Genomic DNA, 1069 nt, shown 5'->3' with positions numbered 1-1069 from the left:
AGTAGGAGCAGGCTTACGTGGTCAAGGTACCTTATGCCTCTACTATTAGCAGTCTTATGTATGTCATGTTGTGTAAAAATCAGACATAGCACGTGCTGTGAGAGTTGTGATATATGAGCAATTTGATTAAACAATAAACATCAACGGGAGGTAGTAAAGTGGATTCATATGTACTTGAGAGGTACTACAGATTCAACCTTAAATTTCAAAAAATAATGCTTGGGACTATGGGGCAATGTAGATGTTGATGAAAATAAGAGTACTGCTGGATATGTGTATACTTCGTATGTTATAATAGTTAGTTAGGTGTCTAGATAGTTGCTCTTCCACTACTGAGGTTGAATATATTGTTGTGACCGAAGCTAATAAAGATATAGTATGGTTACAATCTTTTTCAGAATAATTGGGTCACAAGCATGAGAAGAGTGTATTGCATTGTGATAAGAGTGTTATTCACATAGCAAAGAATCTTGTTTATCATGCAGGGATAGAGCATCTACGGGTCCATTATCACTTTATAAACTCGACTTCGGAGTGTAGAATATTGATACTTGCTAAGATTTAAGGGAGACAAAATCCAGTTGACATTTTGACTAAGACTTTAGATAGAAAAACTGAAGTTATATGCTACTTTACCCGGCTTCTCTTCTGAGGATTAAAGAGTTATTGTCGTTGCAGGAGAGCCATTGATGGTAGATTAGTTTTCAAGTGAGAGATTACTAAGTTGTGGATTAGTTTCCAAGTGGAAGATAGTTTAGGAATTGTGGATTTAAGATTAGTGTCCTTGCAAATTTCAAGTTTTCCCTAATTTGTTTTATAAGTAAGGAGTCGCCAGTAGACTTTTTTTATTACAATCATAAAAGATATAGAGATTAGAGAAGATAGGATGAACAATTTTTTCCTATAAACTTTTTTCATCATAGTGAATTATTGTAGCAACAAAAAAGGACGTAGTCTGATATTAATATAAACCTCTATAAATTTTGCGTGTTTTTATTTCTTTCTACAAATTGATTGCTTTCGATGTAATAGAAATAGGATTTCCAATTCTCAACACTATACAATCCAT

Source organism: Olea europaea, chromosome 16 (genome assembly GCF_002742605.1).
Source record: "Olea europaea var. sylvestris chromosome 16, O_europaea_v1, whole genome shotgun sequence".
NCBI classification, from domain to species: Eukaryota; Viridiplantae; Streptophyta; class Magnoliopsida; order Lamiales; family Oleaceae; genus Olea; species Olea europaea.
Note: the sequence above shows the minus strand (reverse complement) of the source record.